Source organism: Malus domestica, chromosome 07, assembly GCF_042453785.1.
Source record: "Malus domestica chromosome 07, GDT2T_hap1".
In the NCBI taxonomy this organism is placed as follows: domain Eukaryota; kingdom Viridiplantae; phylum Streptophyta; class Magnoliopsida; order Rosales; family Rosaceae; genus Malus; species Malus domestica.
Window position 1 is genome coordinate 9,206,664 of NC_091667.1, and position 18,812 is coordinate 9,225,475.

The 18,812-nt window shown below is 42.9% G+C and overlaps 1 pseudogene; it reads left to right on the forward strand.

Annotated features, from left to right (window-relative positions):
- The window catches only part of LOC103412062 (protein TRIGALACTOSYLDIACYLGLYCEROL 4, chloroplastic-like), a 33,808-nt pseudogene that overhangs the window by 14,351 nt on the left and 645 nt on the right, over window positions 1–18,812 (forward strand).

Consider the following 18,812-nt stretch of genomic DNA (forward strand, 5'->3'; position numbering starts at 1 on the left):
TGGGTTTTCTCAAATTTATTTTATTTTCCATTTAATGGATATTCTTTTTCGTTTTACGTGTTTCCATGGATTGGTTTGTGGTTTGTATGGTTACTGAGAAAATGATGGGAAATTGGTGTGATTCGTTTGTTGTTTGTTTGGTTGCCGGGAAAGTTTGGAGAGAAGAGCAATTGAAATTGTTGTTATGGGGTTGAATTGGGTTAAGGAAAAAGGTTAGGAAAGATAATTTGTCTCCTGTTTCCTGAGAAATGAACATTTTCTTTGTTCCCCAAATTCTTATTTTTGTAAACGATTTTTATGTTACTAATTGCTAAGGAGCCTCTGCTTCTAGGTTTGGTTTGTTCTTTGTTTGATATTTAGGAAGATGTTGGTATGTTGTATAAACTTTGGGTTATTGGTAAATTATTTGATGTGAGAAAGAGAGCTTGAGTGGAAAACTTGACAGCCGAACAAAGCTCGTTGGCCTAGTTCTAGTGGTATGGCACATAAAGCATGAATTTTTTGTTGCCTTGTTATTTTACTGATTTGCAACTCCGCCTATGTCTTACATGGCCGGTCCCAAGCCCGGATAAAGGAGGAGGGGGAGGGCGTCAGGTAGTCGACAGCCGGCACTCCATGATCACGTCGAATCCTTATGAAAATGAATCCAGAACAAAATCGCGCTAAAGCTAGGGCGTCAACCGTAAGTGGCGCGCTGTGTGGCCCGAACACAGTGATAAGTGAGCAAGGGTCGCTGTATCTCCATCGGCACCCGGATGCAGTGTTAAATGAGCAAGGGGGCCATGGAAACTTCTTTTCGAACGACTCCACTCAAAGTTGTTTGGGAGCATATGCTCCTATCAACTTTACCCGGGACACACAAAAGAAGTACTTTGATCCTATTAGACGGGGGAGGGTGAAGAAGCTAGGACAGAAGGGTAGAGTTCAAGAGAGCAAAACACGTTTAGGAACGTGGAATATAGGAACCTTAACAGGAAAATCTATGGAAGTAGTGGAAGTTATGGTGAGGAGAAGGATAAATATTATGTGCCTACAAGAAACTAAGTGGGTTGGTAGTAAGGCAAAGGATCTAGAAAACTCAGGGTTTAAACTATGGTATTCGGGCACAAATAGAACGAGAAACGGTGTTGGCATCATCGTGGACAAGACCTTGGTACAAGATGTTGTAGATGTCAAGAGGGTAGGAGATAGAATCATGGCAATCAAGATTGTAATAGGACAAGAACTTATCAATGTGATTAGTGCATACGCACCTCAAGTAGGGTTGGATACGAGTTCGAAGGAGAAATTTTGGGAAGATCTTGGAGACTTGGTGCAAGGAATTGCTCAGACGGAGAAGTTATTTATAGGAGGAGATTTAAATGGACACGTGGGCAGGGAGACAGGCAACTATGGAGGTTTTCATGGTGGCCATCGTTTTGGGGAGAGAAACGAGGATGGGGAAGCTATCTTGGATTTTGCAATGGCATATGATCTCTTCTTAGCCAACACCTTCTTTAAGAAGAGAGAAGAACATGTGATCACCTACAAGAGTGGGTCGTCAAAAACACAAATAGATTTTCTTCTAATGAGGAAAGGGGATCGTATAACTTGTAAGGATTGCAAAGTTATACCAGGAGAGAGCGTGGCTAATCGACATCGCTTGTTGGTAATGGATGTACATATCAAAAGAGTAAGACAAAAGAACAAGACTTGGAAGTGCCCAAGGACTAGATGGTGGAATCTAAAAGAAGAAAAACAAGCCATTTTCAAAGAGAAGGTAATCACCCAATGTGTGTGGGATAGAGAGGGGGAAGCTAGCCAAATGTGGGATTCCATGGCTAGTTGTATCCGAAAAGTAGCAAAAGAGGTATTAGGAGAGTCCAAGGGCTTTGCCCCACACCAAAAGGAATCTTGGTGGTGGAATGAGGAGGTACAAACAAAGGTGAAGGCTAAGAAGGAATGTTGTAAAGCCTTATACAAGGAGATGACCGATGAAAATGGTGAAAGGTATAGAAAAGCGAAGCAAGAGGCGAAGAAAGCTGTCAGAGAAGCTAAGTTAGCGGCTTACGACGATATGTATAAGCGACTAGATACCAAAGAAGGAGAGTTGGATATCTATAAACTATCTAGAGCAAGGGAAAAGAAGACAATGGACCTAAACCAAGTGAGGTGCATCAAGGATGAGGATGGAAAGGTTCTTGCTACAGAGAACGCGGTTAAAGACAGATGGAGAGGTTATTTTCATAATCTTTTCAATGAAGGACATGAAATGAGTGCTTCTTTAGGGGAGTTGAGTAACTCAGAAGAGTGTAGAAACTACTTTTTTTATCGTCGAATCCGGAAGGAAGAAGTGGTTGTAGCTTTGAAAAAGATGAAGCATAAAAAAGCAATAGGCCCAGACGATATACCAATCGAAGTGTGGAAACTTTTGGGAGAAACAGGTATAACATGGCTCACTGACCTTTTCAATAGGATTTTGAAAACGAAGAATATGCCAAATGAGTGGCGAACGAGCACTTTGGTGCCTATCTACAAGAATAAGGGCGACGTACAAAATTGCATGAACTGTAGGGGTATTAAGCTAATGAGTCATACAATGAAGCTCTGGGAGAGAGTCATTGAGCATAGATTGAGGCAAGAGACACGGGTTTCGGACAACCAATTCGGGTTCATGCCAGGGCGCTCAACCATGGAGGCAATCTATCTCTTACGAAGATTGATGGAAAGATATAGAGATGGGAAAAAGGATTTACACATGGTCTTTATAGATTTGGAAAAAGCGTATGATAGGGTCCCAAGAGACATTCTTTGGAGGATTTTAGAGAAGAAAGGAGTACGAGTAGCATATATCCAAGCTATAAAGGATATGTATGAAGGAGCAAAAACTGCCGTAAGAACTCATGAAGGACAAACCGAAAGCTTTCCCATAACTGTAGGATTACATCAAGGCTCATCCTTAAGTCCTTACCTTTTTGCGTTGGTAATGGATGAGTTAACAGGACATATTCAAGATGATATTCCTTGGTGTATGCTTTTCGCAGACGATATAGTGTTGATAGATGAAACTCAGGAAGGGGTAAATGCAAAGCTTAACCTTTGGAGAGAAGTGTTGGAATCTAAAGGTCTTCGCCTAAGCCGATCAAAGACCAAATATATGGAGTGCAAGTTCAGTGCAAATGGAGGCCAAAACGAGTTAGGGGTGAGGATCGGAGATCAAGAAATACCAAAGAGCGACCGTTTTCGTTACCTAGGATCTATTTTGCAAAAGAACGGAGAATTAGATGGAGATCTCAACCATAGAATACAAGCTGGATGGATGAAGTGGAAGAGTGCATCCGGTGTGTTGTGTGACCGCCGTATGCCACTGAAGCTCAAGGGAAAATTTTATAGGACGGCAATAAGGCCGGCGATGCTGTATGGCACAGAATGTTGGGCGGTGAAACATCAACACGTACACAAAATGGGTGTAGCAGAGATGAGGATGCTTCGTTGGATGTGCGGGCACACGAGAAAGGATAAGATTAGGAATGAGGATATCCGGGGTAAAGTAGGAGTAGCCGAAATTGAAGGAAAGATGAGAGAAAATCAGTTACGGTGGATTGGACATGTGCAAAGAAGGCCTACTGACGCTCCGATTAGAAGATGCGACTATGGGACAGAGGTTCAGGGCCGAAGGGGTAGAGGAAGACCTAGGAAAACTTTGGAAGAGACTCTAAGAAAAGACTTAGAGTACTTGGATCTAACGAAGGACATGACACAGGATCGAGCACAATGGCGTTCTAAGATTCATATAGCCGATCCCACTCAGTGACTTGGATTTTCCAAGTCCCCAATCGAGAAGTTTTCCTCACTCGGGAAATTAAGGGAACACTACCCCAACCTACATGCTCCACTCAGAATGCTTCAACATACAAGCTTCAACAAAAGAAAATTCAAAGAACTTAGCGAATAAGGCTTTGGTGTATTTAACACAATACGTTGAAATGAAGGAAAGCTTATTTATTGATATCCCCGATAAGCTACAAATATGTACATATACATGAGTCAAAATAAACACACAAGAGGGAGCCTTCACAAAGGTTGCTTAGGAGAAGTCTCAGCAGTCGGTAGAGCCCCAGAAAAAGAAGGCACCCGAGGGGGATCATTTGGAGCCTCAGTACTGGACATAACCCTAGAAGGATGAGGCATCAGAGGTTGATCATTTGGAGCTTCATTACGCGGTACAGCCCCAGAAGACGAAGGCAATAAATGCCTTTGGAACAAACCCACAAATCTCTGATGATCAAGTAAAACCTGACCCTCAGTTTCCTTCATCTGGTCAAGCTTCCTCTTCATGTTTGTAGCATATTCATGTGTGAGCCGGTGCAACTGTTTATTCTCATGCTTGAGCCCTCTAATCTCCTGTTTAAGACTCATCACTTCAGCCGCCAATGATTCAACTTGGCGGGTTCGAGCAAATAGGCGTTGGGCCATATTAGACACAGAACCTGCACACTGAACACTGAGAGCCAGCAAATCCTTAACAGCTAACTCATCAGACCGTTTGGAAACTAGTCTGTTATCTTTGGGAGTGAAAAGGTTCCTGGCCACCACCGCAGCGGTCATATCATTCTTCATCACGGAATCCCCAACGGTAAGAGGACCAGTAGGGGAGACGAAGGATGGGCGCCATATGTTGTCTGGAGAAGGCGGGGCTGCCTCTTCAACAAGGTTCAAGTCAAAACGACGGTCGGAGGGGCCAGACATTTTCAAAGGTGTTGAAGAGAGAAGAGGTCGGACAAATCAAGATCTTAGAAGTGCAAGAATGAAGCTTCAACTGGTGGAGATTCAAGTGTGCTTTGGAACTTAATGCCAGCCCCTATAAAAATCTGCACTCGACGGAGCTTCAGAAATCGAAGAGGCGCCTGCTCAGAAATCGAAGAGGCGTTTGCTTTCTCAAAAGCTGGGCTGCTTAGAGATCACGAGGGTTGATCTCAGAAATCGAAGAAGCGTTTGCTTTCTCAAAAGTTGGGCTGCTCAAAGACCACGAAGGCCGATCTCAGAAATCGAAGAGGCGCTCGGTTTCTCAAAAGCTGGGCTTCCCAGAGACCACGAGGGCCGATCTCAGAAATCGAAGAGGCACCTACTTTTCCAGCCTTTTCCAGCCTTGTCAGCACCTGTCACACGCACACTCAGCTTTGCGAAATTTATGGGCATCCTGTCAAAGACTTCTGGGGAAGTAGAAAACACATGAATCTTACTGTTCAATCACCCACTTCCCACACGCAACAATAGCTCATGGGTACCACAGATAACTTTGCCAAAGTTGAGCACGTGAAGCTTGCAGCTCCCACTACATCGCTCTGACCAAGAAGGGTAAAAGAAAAGCAAAGAAACAGCACTAACAAAGTTTAGACCCATAAATTTTGAAGGTCTAGCTACCATATTATTACCCACAAGGGTAATGGAACAGTACCACTGCTGGATAATTGGAAAGTCCCTGTGTGTCAACCTCTGTGCTTCGTGGCAAGGTAGACTAGCAAACATGCCCAACCTTTACTCACATTCGAGAAAACACTCCCAATAAGATTGCTTGCTCCAAAATCGAAGAGGCACCGTCCTCCGAATCTCGAGAGCCAGACTCCCAACATGACTACTTTCTCAAAATCGAAGAGAGGGTAAAGGAACAGTATCATTGCTGGATAATTGGAAAGTCCCTGTGTGTCAACCTTTGTGCTTCGTGGCAAGGTAGACTAGCAAACATGCCCAACCTTTACTCACATTCGAGACAACACTCCCAACAAGATTGCTGGCTCCAAAATCGAAGAGGCACCGCCCTCCGAATCTCGAGAGCCAGACTCCCAACATGATTACTTCCTCAAAAATCGAAGAGACTGCTCTCCGAATCTCGAGAGTCAGACCCCCAGCATGATTGCTTTCTCAAAAATCGAAGAGGCATCGTTCTCCGAATCTCGAGAGCCAGATACCACAGACCACTTTTTCAAAGTGCTCTGACAGAGTTAAAACATGTGATACTGGCAGCTCCCACTACCGTGCTATGACCAAGCAGGGTAAAGGAATAGCATTACTACTTGTTGTTAGGAAGACTCCTATATATGTCGACCTCCATCCCCAACGGACAGGCAGACCTGCAAAAATGCTCAACCCTTCATCATATCTGATAGGGCACTCCTAACGAAGCCTTTCGAAATATTCAGCTTTCTTTCCCCCCGATAATACCTCTGCAAACAAGCTATACTAGAGCAAGAATATCTCATATCATCAGGGTTAAAAGCAAAAGTATCCCATATCATGCTTTTTCCCTGTTTTTTCTTTTGGCCTTGTTTTTACCTGCAAGACAAGGAGAAAGAGAGCAATCAGTCAGCACTTGGAATCAAGCTTCCAGCCAGGAACTGACTGCCTGGAACCCCTTACCTGATTACTTACCTGGCATTGCTCTCGAGTACTCATCTTCAACATCTTATGTTTCCAGGGAAGATTCCGCATCTGCTTGAGGAACAGATAGGGCAAGTGCGAAGGATACAAGGAAGCATGTGGAGACAAGCGTAACAACACACGTGCCGATACATCCATTACTCTGTCAAAAGCAAAAGTATCCCATATCAGCAGGGTGGAACGTACTCTAGATTTGATGGACTTGTTTTGACCCTCAAATTCTTCAGTCGGCCTTATACTCTGGAGGAAACCAGAAAACCCTCCAGCTCAGTTCAAGAATAAGCATGTGGAAAGTTACTTCTTCAAAAGCAAAAGTATCTCATATCATCTCTTCTCATTTTTCTTCTCTTTATCCTTCATGCTGCTGCAAGATAGGGAGAAGGTGAACAATCAGTCGGAGCTCTGATTGCTTACGTTGTCTGTCACCTCTTTCAGCAGACCCCCTAGCTCGGCGACTTGGGGGACTCCTACTACATGGTTTGTATCGCGCTTGACCAAGCCTGAAACTACAAGTAAGCTTCAAGTGAAATTGATACATTACCTTGTGCATCTCCACCAGTTAAAGATACCACCCCTGGATGGAGGATGAGTACTTCCAGAGAAGATGCCACATCTACCTATGAGACAGATAAGGCAAGTCAAGACGACACCACACTCCGATACCTAGAAGTTTCGTGATTACGAGATCATTCTCCCACAATATTTCCTAATGTCATTTGTACTAAATCATTCACTTGTACTCACTAAAGGAGAGCTTGAACCTATGTACTTGTGTAAACCCTTCACAATTAATGAGAACTCTTCTATTCCGTGGACGTAGCCAATCTGGGTGAACCACGTACATCTTGTGTTTGCTTTCCTATCTCTATCCATTTATATACTTATCCACACTAATGACCGGAGCAATCTAGCGAAGATCACAAAAAGCGACCGTTTTCGCTACCTAGGATCTATCTTGCAAGAGAACGGAGAATTAGATGGAGATCTCAACCATAGAATACGAGCTGGATGGAAAGAGTGCATCCGGCGTGTTGTGTGACCGTCGTAGGCCACTGAAGCCCAAGGGAAAATTTTATAGGATGGCAATAAGGCCAGCGATGTTGTATGGCACAAAATGTTGGGTGGTGAAGCATCAACACGTACACAAAATGGGTGTAGCGGAGATGAGGATGCTTCGTGGGATGTGTGGGCACACGAGAAAGGATAAGATTGGGAATGAGGATATCCGAGGTAAAGTAGGAGTAGCCGAAATTGTAGGAAAGATGAGAGAAAATCGGCTCCGGTGATTTGGACATGTGCAAAAGAAGGCCGACTGACGCTCCGGTTCGAAGATGTGACTACGGAACAGAGGTTCAGGGCCGAAGGGGTAGAGGAAGACTTAGGAAAACTTTGGAAGAGACTCTAAGAAAAGACTTAGAGTACTTGGATCTAACGGAGGACATGACACAAAACCGAGCGCAATGACGTTCTAGGATTCATATAGCCGACCCCACTTAGTGGGAAAAGGCTTTGTTGTTGTTGTTGTTGTTATTTTACTGATTTGCAAGCGGGTTCTTATGTTTTTCGAGAGCATCAAAGCTTTAACAGGTTTATCAGAGCACTGGTTGGGATTATCCCTATTTTTTATGGGATTTCTTAGGTGAAAAAGTTTGTTTCGATGTTTTGAAATCTGAACAATATCCTCGCTAATGAATGTACTGTGTAAATGCATTGTATTTTTGAAATTACTGATCCAAATGTGTTGAGTTTAATGTCCTAATTCCTTGAGCATGTTTTCTGTTGGAGGAGTGAATTAAGAGTTACTATGCTTAGACCAAAGTCATCTCATATTAATCAAATCCGGTTAGCATTCTTAGTTGTCCGACATACTAATTCCCTTGTTACATGATCTGCGTGAAAATAGGTGGCTTGGATTAATTGGGCAGTTCCGCCCGAAGAAACTTTTTTCTTCTATTAAAGCTGAATTTACCAATGATGAGATGGGGGTCCCTACATTGAAAGATGTGGTGAAGCATGTATTGGACAAGTCACTTTATTCGTTTGGATTATGCACACAGCTTCTTTTGTCTCCGTTATCATCCATAAAGTTGAGCACAGAAGGGCATGGTGAGAAAAAAGGACGCTACAACAAATTGGTGCTCTTTCATAAGGCACGCATTTACTTTCCTGTTTTGACCTTTAATCAAATTGTTTAAACAGTCAGAATTCCTTTTGTCCCTTGAGGGATTTATGGGTGTCAATTTCTTTTTTTACATTTACTATGGCTAGGTGTAAAAAAAGAAATTGACACCCATAAATCCCTCAAGGGACAAAAGGAATTCTGACTGTTTAAACAATTTGATTAAAGGTCAAAACAGGAAAGTAAATGCGTGTAAGTTTATCTTACATTGCCGGTCCCAAGCCCGGATAAAGGAGGAGGGGAGGGCGTCAAGTAGTCGACAGCCGGCACTCCATGATTACGTCGAATCCTTATGAAAATGAATCCAGAACGAAATCGCGCTAAAGCTAGGGCGTCACCCGTAAGTGGCGCGCTGTGTGGCCCGAGTACAGTGATAAGTGAGCAAGGGTCGCTGTATCTCCATCGGCAGCCGGATGCAGTGTTAAATGAGCAAGGGGGCTATAGAAACTTCTTTTCGAACGACTCCACTCAAAGTTGTTTGGGAGCATATGCTCCTATCAACTTTACACGGGACACACAAAAGAAGTATTTTGATCCTATTAGACGGGGAAGGGTGAAGAAGCTAGGACAGAAGGGTAGAGTTCAAGAGAGCAAAATGCGTTTAGGAACGTGGAATATAGGAACCTTGACGGGAAAATCTATGGAAGTAGTAGAAGTTATGGTGAGGAGAAGGATAAATATTATGTGCCTACAAGAAACTAAGTGGGTTGGTCGTAAGGCAAAGGATCTAGAAAACTCAGGGATTAAACTATGGTATTCGGGCACAAATAGAGCGAGAAACGGTGTTGGCATCATCGTGGACAAGACCTTGACACAAGATGTTGTAGATGTCAAGAGGGTAGGAGATAGAATCATGGCAATCAAGATTGTAATAGGACAAGAACTTATCAATGTGATTAGTGCGTACGCACCTCAAGTAGGGTTGGATACGAGTTCGAAGGAGAAATTTTGGGAAGACCTTGGAGACTTGGTGCAAGGAATTGCTCAGACGGAGAAGTTATTTATAGGAGGAGATTTAAATGGACACGTGGGCAGGGAGACAGGCAACTATGAAGGTTTTCATGGTGGCCATGGTTTTGGGGAGAGAAACGAGGATGGGGAAGCTATCTTGGATTTTGCAATGGCATATGATCTCTTCTTAGCCAACACCTTCTTTAAGAAGAGAGAAGAACATGTGATCACCTACAAGAGTGGGTCGTCAAAAACACAAATAGATTTTCTTCTAATAAGGAAAGGGGATCGTATAACTTGTAAGGATTGCAAAGTTATACCAGGAGAGAGCGTGGCTAATCAACATCGCTTGTTGGTGATGGATGTACATATCAAAAGAGTGAGAAAAAAGAACAAGACTTGGAAGTGCCCAATGACTAGATGGTGGAATCTAAAAGAAGAAAAACAAGCCATTTTCAAAGAGAAAGTAATCACCCAGTGTGTGTGGGATAGAGAGGGGGAAGCTAACCAAATGTGGGATTCCATGGCTAGTTGTATCCGAAAAGTAGCAAAAGAGGTATTAGGAGAGTCCAAGGGCTTTGCCCCACACCAAAAGGAATCTTGGTGGTGGAATGAGGAGGTACAAACAAAGGTGAAGGCTAAGAAGGAATGTTGTAAAGCCTTATACAAGGATAGGACCGATGAAAATGGTGAAAGGTATAGAAAAGCGAAGCAAGAGGCGAAGAAAGCTGTGAGAGAAGCTAAGTTAGTGGCTTATGACGATATGTATAAGCGACTAGATACCAAAGAAGGAGAGTTAGATATCTATAAACTAGCTAGAGCAAGGGAAAAGAAGACAAGGGACCTAAACCAAGTGAGGTGCATCAAGGATGAGGATGGAAAGGTTCTTGCTACAGAGAACGCGGTTAAAGACAGATGGAAAGGTTATTTTCATAATCTTTTCAATGAAGGACATGAAAGAAGTGCTTTTTTAAGGGAGTTGAGTAACTCAGAAGAGTGTAGAAACTACTCTTTTTATCGTAGAATCCGGAAGGAAGAAGTGGTTGTAGCTTTGAAGAAGATGAAGCATAGAAAAGCAGTAGGCCCAGACGATATACCAATCGAAGTGTGGAAAGTTTTGGGAGAGACATGTATAACATGGCTCACTGACCTTTTCAATAGGATTTTGAAAACGAAGAAGATGCCAAATGAGTGGCGAACGAGCACTTTGGTGCCTATCTACAAGAATAAGGGCGATGTGCAAAATTGCATGAACTATAGGGGTATTAAGCTAATGAGTCATACAATGAAGCTCTGGGAGAGAGTCATTGAGCATAGATTGAGGCAAGAGACATGGGTTTCGGACAACCAATTCGGGTTCATGCCAGGGCGCTCAACCATGGAGGCAATCTATCTCTTACGAAGATTGATGGAAAGATATAGAGATGGGAAAAAGGATTTACACATGGTCTTTATAGATTTGGAAAAAACGTATGATAGGGTCCCAAGAGACATTCTTTGGAGGATTTTAGAGAAGAAAGGAGTACGAGTAGCATATATCCAAGCTATACAGGATATGTATGAAGGAGCAAAGACTGCCGTAAGAACTTATGAAGGACAAACCGAAAGCTTTCCTATAACTGTAGGAATACATCAAGGCTCATCCTTAAGTCCATACGTTTTTGCGTTGGTAATGAATGAGTTAACAGGACATATTCAAGATGATATTCCTTGGTGTATGCTTTTCGCAGACGATATAGTGTTGATAGATGAAACTCAGGAAGGGGTAAATGCAAAGCTTAAACTTTGGAGAGAAGTGTTGGAATCTAAAGGTCTTCGCCTAAGCCGATCAAAGACAGAATATATGGAGTGCAAGTTCAGTGCAAATGGAGGCCAAAACGAGTTAGGGGTGAGGATCGGAGATCAAGAAATACCAAAGAGCGACCGTTTTCGTTACCTAGGATCTATCTCGCAAAAGAACGGAGAATTAGATGGAGATCTTAACCATAGAATACAAGCTGGATGGATGAAGTGGAAGAGTGCATCCGGCGTGTTGTGTGACCGCCGTATGCCACTGAAGCTCAAGGGAAAATTTTATAGGACGGCAATAAGACCGGCGATGTTGTATGGCACCGAATGTTGGGCGGTGAAGCATCAACACGTACACAAAATGGGTGTAGCGGAGATGAGGATGCTTCGTTGGATGTGTGGGCACACGAGAAAGGATAAGATTAGGAATGAGGATATCCGGGGTAAAGTAGGAGTAGCCGAAAATGAAGGAAAGGGTCGTACCCAGTGCACAAGGCTCCCGCTTTACGCAGGGTTTGGGAGAGGTGAATGTCGGCTAGCCTTACCCCCATTTATGGAGAGGCTGCTCCCAAGTCTCGAACCCGAGACCTACCGCTCATGGACGAAGGCACTTGCCATCGCACCAAGTGCGACCTCTTCGAAATTGAAGGAAAGATGAGAGAAAATCGGTTACGGTGGTTTGGACATGTGCAAAGAAGGCCTACTGACGCTCCGATTAGAAGATGCGACTATGGGACAGAGGTTCAAGGCCGAAGGGGTAGAGGAAGACCTAGGAAAACTTTGGAAGAGACCTTAAGAAAAGACTTAGAGTACTTGGATCTAATGGAGGACATGACACAGGACAGAACACAATGGCGTTCTAAGATTCATATAGCCGATCCCACTCAGTGACTTGGATTTTCCAAGTCTCCAACCGAGAAGTTTTCCTCACTAAGGAAATTAAGGGAACACTACCTCAACCTAGATGCTCCACTCACAAAGCTTCAACATACAAGCTTCAACAAAAGAAAATTCAAAGAACTTAGCGAAGAAGGCTTTGGTGTATTTAACACAATACGTTGAAATGAAGGAAAGCTTATTTATTGATATCCCCGATCAGTTACAAATATGTACATATACTTGAGTCAAAATAAACAAACAAGAGGGAGCCTTCACAAAGGTTGCTTAGGAGAAGTCTCAGCAGTCGGTAGAGCCCCAGAAAGAGAAGGCACCGGAGGGGGATCATTCGGAGCCTCAGTACTGGACAGAACCCTAGAAGGAGGAGGCATCAGAGGTTGATCATTTGGAGCTTCATTACGCGGTACAGCCCCAGAAGACGAAGGCAATAAATGCCTTTGGAACAAACCCACAAATCTCTGATGATCAAGTAAAACCTGACCATCAGATTCCTTCATCTGGTCAAGCTTCCTCTTCATGTTTGTAGCATAGTCATGTGCGAGCCGGTGCAACTGTTTATTCTCATGCTTGAGCCCTCTAATCTCCTGTTTGAGACTCATCACTTCAGCCGCCAATGATTCAACTTGGCGGGTTCGAGCAAATAGGCGTTGGGCCATATTAGACACAGAACCTGCACACTGAACACTGAGAGCCAGAGAATCCTTAACAGCCAACTCATCAGACCGTTTGGAAAGTAGTCTGTTATCTTTGGGAGTGAGAAGGTTCATGGCCACTACCGCAGCGGTCATATCATTCTTCATCACGGAATCCCCAACGGTAAGAGGACCAGTATGGGAGACGAAGGATGGGCGCCATATGTTGTCTGGAGAAGGCGGGGCTGCCTCTTCAACAAGGTTCAAGTCAAAACGACGGTCGGAGGGGCCAGACATTTTCAAAGGTGTTGAAGAGAGAAGAGGTCGGACAAATCAAGATCTTAGAAGTGCAAGAATGGAGCTTCTACTGGTGGATATTCAAGTGTGATTTGGAACTTAATGTCACCCCCTATAAAAATCTGCACTCGACGAAGCTTCAGAAATCGAAGAGGTGCCTGCTCAGAAATCGAAGAGGCGTTTGCTTTCTCAAAAGCTGGGCTGCTCAGAGACCACGAGGGTCGATCTCAGAAATCGAAGAGGTGTTGGCTTTCTCAAAAGCTGGGCTGCTCAAAGACCACGAAGGCTGATCTCAGAAATCGAAGAGGCTTGCTTTCTCAAAAGCTGGGCTGCTCAGAGACCACGAGGGCCGATCTCAGAAATCGAAGAGGCACCTACTTTGCGGAAATTATGGGCATTCTGTCGAAGATTTCTAGAGAAGTAGAAAGCACATGAATCGTACTGTTCAATCACCCACTTCCCATACGCAACAGTAGCTCATGGGTACCACAGATAACTTTGCCAAAGTTCTCTGACAAAGTTGAGACACGTGAAGCTTGCAGCTCCCACTACATCGCTCTGACCAAGAAGGGTAAAAGAATAGCAAAGAAACAACACTAACAAAGTTTGACACATAAATTTTGAAGGTCTAGCTACGATATTATTACCCACAAGGGTAAAGGAACAGTACCACTGCTGGATAATTGGAAAGTCCCTGTGTGTCAACCTTTGTGCTTCGTGGCAAGGTAGACTAGCAAACATGCCCAACCTTTACTCACATTCGAGAAAACACTCCCAACAAGATTGCTTGCTCCAAAATCGAAGAGGCACTGCCCTCCGAATCTCGAGAGCCAGACTCCCAACATGATTACTTTCTCAAAAATCGAAGAGAGGGTAAAGGAACAGTACCACTGCTGGATAATTGGAAAGTCCCTGTGTGTCAACCTTTGTGCTTCGTGGCAAGGTAGACTAGCAAACATGCCCAACCTTTACTCACATTCAAGAAAACACTCCCAACAAGATTGCTTGCTCCAAAATCGAAGAGGCACCGCCCTTCGAATCTCGAGAGCCAGACTCCCAACATGATTACTTTCTCAAAAATCGAAGAGAGGGTAAAGGAATAGTACCACTGCTGGATAATTGGAAAGTCCCTGTGTTTCAACCTCTGTGCTTCGTGGCAAAGTAGACTAGCAAACATGCCCAACCTTTACTCACATTCGAGAAAACACTCCCAACAAGATTGCTTGCTCCAAAATCGAAGAGGCACCGCCCTCCAAATCTCTAGAGCCAGACTCCCAACATGATTACTTTCTCAAAAATCGAAGAGACACCGCTCTCCGAATCTCGAGAGCCAGACCCCCAGCAGGATTGCTTTCTCAAAAATCGAAGAGGCATCGTTCTCCGAATCTCGAGAGTCAGATCCCCAACAGGATTGCTTGTTCGAAAACCGAAGAGGCACCACTTTCCCAACTTCAAGAGGTGGATCTCCTTGGATAAAGCTTGTCTGTAATCTGCACACGCAACATCAGTTTTCCAGATACCACAGACCACTTTTCCAAAGTGCTCTGACAGAGTTAAAACATGTGAAGCTGGCAGCTCCCACTACCGTGCTATGACCAAGCAGGGTAAAGGAATAGCATTATTACTTGATGTTAGGGAGACTCCTATATATGTCGACCTCTATCCCTAACGGACAGGCAGACCTGCAAAAATGCTCAACCCTTCCTCTTATCTGAGAGGGCACTCCCAACGAAGCCTTTCGAAATATTCAACTTTCTTTCCCCCCGATAATACCTCTGTAAACAAGCTATACTAGAGCAAGAATATCTCATATCATCAGGGTTAAAAGCAAGAGTATCCCATATCATGCTTTTTCCCTGTCTTTTCCTTTGGCCTTGTTCTTACCTGCAAGACAAGAAGAAAGAGAGCAATCAGTCAGCACTTGGAATCAAGCTTCCAGCCAGGAACTGACTGCCTGGAACCCCTTACCTGATTACTTACCTGGCATTGCTCTCGAGTACTCATCTTCAACATCTTATGTTTCCAGGGAAGATTCCGCATCTGCTTGAGGAACAGATAGGGCAAGTGCGAAGGATACAAGGAAGCATGTGGAGACAAGCGTAACAACACACGTGCCGATACATCCATTACTCTGTCAAAAGCAAAAGTATCCCATATCAGCAGGGTGGAACGTACTCTAGATTTGATGGACTTGTTTTGACCCTCAAATTCTTCAGTCAGCCTTATACTCTGGAGGAAACCAAAAAACCCTCCAGCCCAGTTCAAGAATAAGCATGTGGAAAGTTACTTCTTCAAAAGCAAAAGTATCCCATATCATCTCTTCTCATTTTTCTTCTCTTTATCCTTCATGCTGCCTGCAAGATAGGGAAAATGTGAACAATCAGCCGGAGCTCTGATTGCTTACCTTGTCTGTCACCTCTTTCAGCAGATCCCCTAGCTCGGCGACTTGGGGGACTCCTACTACATGGTTTGTATCGCGCTTGACCAAGCTTGAAACTACAAGTAAGCTTCAAGTGAAATTGATACATTACCTTGTGCATCTCCACCAGTTACAAATACCACCCCTAGATGGAGGAAGAGTACTTCCAGAGAAGATGCCACATCTACCTATGAGACAGATAAGGCAAGTCAAGACGATACCACACTCCGGTACTTAGAAGTTTCGTGGTTACGAGATCATTCTCCCACAATATTTCCTAATGTCATTTGTACTAAATCATTCACTTGTACTCACTAAAGGAGAGCTTGAACCTATGTACTTGTGTAAACCCTTCACAATTAATGAGAACTCCTCTATTCCGTGGACGTAGCAAATCTGGGTGAACCACGTACATCTTGTGTTTACTTTCCTATCTCTATCCATTTATATACTTATCCACACTAATGACCGGAGCAATCTAGCGAAGATCACAAAAAGTGACCGTTTTCGCTACCTAGGATCTATCTTGCAAGAGAACGGAGAATTAGATGGAGATCTCAACAGAAGAATACAACCTGGATGGATGAAGTGTAAGAGTGCATCCGGCGTGTTGTGTGACCGTCGTAGGCCACTGAAGCTCAAGGGAAAATTTTATAGGACGGCAATAAGGCCAGCGATGTTGTATGGCACAGAATGTTGGGCGGTGAAGCATCAACACGTACACAAAATGGGTGTAGCGGAGATGAGGATGCTTCGTGGGATGTATGGGCACACGAGAAAGGATAAGATTGGGAATGAGGATATCCGAGGTAAAGTACGAGTAGCCAAAATTGAAGGAAATATGAGAGAAAATCGGTTCCGGTGGTTTGGACATGTGCAAAGAAGGCCTACTGATGCTCCGGTTCGAAAATATGACTACGGGACAAAGGTTCAGGGCCGAAGGAGTAGAGGAAGACCTAGGAAAACTTTGGAAGAGACCCTATGAAAATACTTGAGTACTTGGATCTAACGGAGGACATGACACAAAACCGAGCGCAATGGCGTTCTAGGATTCATATAGCCGACCCCACTTAGTGGAAAAAGGCTTTGTTGTTAGGTTGTACTATGGCTAGGTGGATAATTTGTTTACCAACTGCGATTTTTTTTTTTCCTTTCATATGTCAAATTTCTCTTATAGGAATTGAAGTTAAAAATAAGTAATTATAGGGATGTATCACTTGAACCTTACCAGACTCTGTCAGCATGTATAATCTTAAAGTATTGTTTCCTAATTTCTTAATTGTTGAAAAATAGGGCCTTGTTTGGTCTCTAGGATTGGAATGGAATGGACAAACTACCATATTCAGGGTATATTAAAGATAGAGTGAATGATTTTTCATGTTGAGGTGATTAGAAGGGGGATATGGAAAATAATCCTCTTCTGATCCTTACCATTTTGGTGGATTGAAATGGAAAATAATCCATCTCCTACCTTCAAGTAAGCCACAATTTTTTCATTTCTTTCGTCAACATACCTTGAGTATAGTGGGTTGTCCATTTCAATCCAATCTTAGAGACCAAATGAGACCACAATTTTTTCATTTCTTTACTGAACATACCTTGGATATAGGTTTATATATATATATATATATATCAACATGCTTCAAACATCTTAATTTACAAGTTTCTTCTGTTTACCACTTTTATTTATAGGTTACATGCCTTGATAACATTGCACGGAACATAGATAAAATTGGAAAGTTTCATGTCTATAAATTAAGAGCCATGTACCGAAAAAGTTAATATCTATACCTTTAACATTGCACATATGCTGCCTAAGCTGTTTTAGTGAAAAAGTTCATGTCGGTACGAGGGGCTTTTCGGAAAACCAGAGATTAGATATTTCCCTTATTTGTCTTATTGTTTAAATTATGAGCCATCTATTAAATTTTCTCAACCTTTAAGATGTTTGCAGCTTCCTTACCATGATATTACACTTGAGGCTGCACGGCCTGAACTGTTCATTGACCATAAAGGAAAGTACTAGGATGTGCCTGAGTCAATTTCCTTAGATATGTCATCACTTGTCTCCGAATCTGGATGTGTACGTAAAAACGGTGGTCATCCCCAGACAGTTAATTCCATAGTTGGTGAAGCACCTATTTCTCTAATGCCTGGATTCTGCGCAAACGCTGCCTTTTCTTTTGAAAAAAGCCAAGATCTTTGGAGGCAAAATGAGACACAAAAAGACATCATGATACAGAAAGAAAAGGGTTGGTGTTGGCGGCCATCTTATGATATGCGTCTTAAAGAATCTCATGCTGCAGTATCTGGAATCTTTGGTAATTTTACACGTTACTCGTATTTTCTGTGATAACTTGTATAATCTCTTTACATTTTTTTGGAAGTTTCATACTAATACTCAGGTGTATCTTATAATTTTTAGCTTATACATTTGCATGTTTTTATACATGTATACGTGTTTTGGTACCTCTTAGTTTCGTTTATATTGTATGTGTGTAGTTTTCTACTTTAGTATATTAAAAGCCAGTAGACTTAAGGAGTATGTCACCTCCTTTCATGGTGTTCCGTGGTGGTCGGTGTGACTGCAGTAAAAGAAAATAATAGTAATAAAAAATAATTCTAGAGACAAATTCTAACAGAACAATTCAATGTTTTTATTTTGTGTTTATGAGTCCAGATCTGTTGCCGACAGTATGCGGTATCTTTAGGTTTTTACTTTAACTATTTCCTGATGTTTGCCCCAGGGAAGGCCAGATACGAAATTCTATAATTGTCAAAATTAATCATTGTTTGTGCTACAGTTCCCTTTTGTTTGCAAAATGAAATTGTAATGCCATTCTCACTTCTTGTGGTCAATGGTGGCATTACATTTTAGGTGGAAGCTGCACTGCCTGGTTTCAGGATGGGTACAACCCAGTGGCAGTTGATATGAGGGGAGACAAGGGCAATTTTAGGAGCAATAAGAAGAGAAGTCCATTCCATGCTGATTTTTTCGGCTGTCTCTGTTATACTTTCCAGCATGGAAAATTTAGAGAGCTCTATGGTGATCCGACCAGGATTGACACTCGCCTGGATATTTGTTCAGCTTCAGCTTTGGCTGAAAGGGTGATTAATGGTTTGAAGAGTTCCTCTGCTAATAGTGCAACAGATCCGATGTCCTCCCCTAGGATCAATCTAATCTTTCAGCACCAGGTATTTCTATTTATACCGTAACTTTTTAAATGTTTCG